General features: G+C 50.0%; 1 protein-coding gene across 1 annotated transcript in view; it reads right to left on the reverse strand.

The window, feature by feature from the left end:
• Positions 1-204, reverse strand: part of LOC119594594 (beta-1,4-glucuronyltransferase 1-like) — a gene marked incomplete at its 5' end in the record, with an annotated part of 56573 nt that overhangs the window by 1260 nt on the left and 55109 nt on the right.

The following is a 204-nucleotide window of genomic DNA, read 5'->3' on the forward strand; positions in this document are numbered from 1 at the left end:
GTAAGGATAACACACAAAATCTTGAACCTGACTTGCTTTTTTTTATGGCACATTATTGAACAGGGTGGAATGGCCACAGAAAGGGGGCGGGGCCAGTGGGCGGAGATGGACAAATGGCGCCACGCCCACAAATGTATCGTCAGCAAGGGGGAAAGGGGAAGGAGTGATGGCGTAAAAGGAACTCGTGGAATAACCAGAAGGAAG

The sequence above is a fragment of the Penaeus monodon genome, chromosome 34 (genome assembly GCF_015228065.2).
Source record: "Penaeus monodon isolate SGIC_2016 chromosome 34, NSTDA_Pmon_1, whole genome shotgun sequence".
In the NCBI taxonomy this organism is placed as follows: domain Eukaryota; kingdom Metazoa; phylum Arthropoda; class Malacostraca; order Decapoda; family Penaeidae; genus Penaeus; species Penaeus monodon.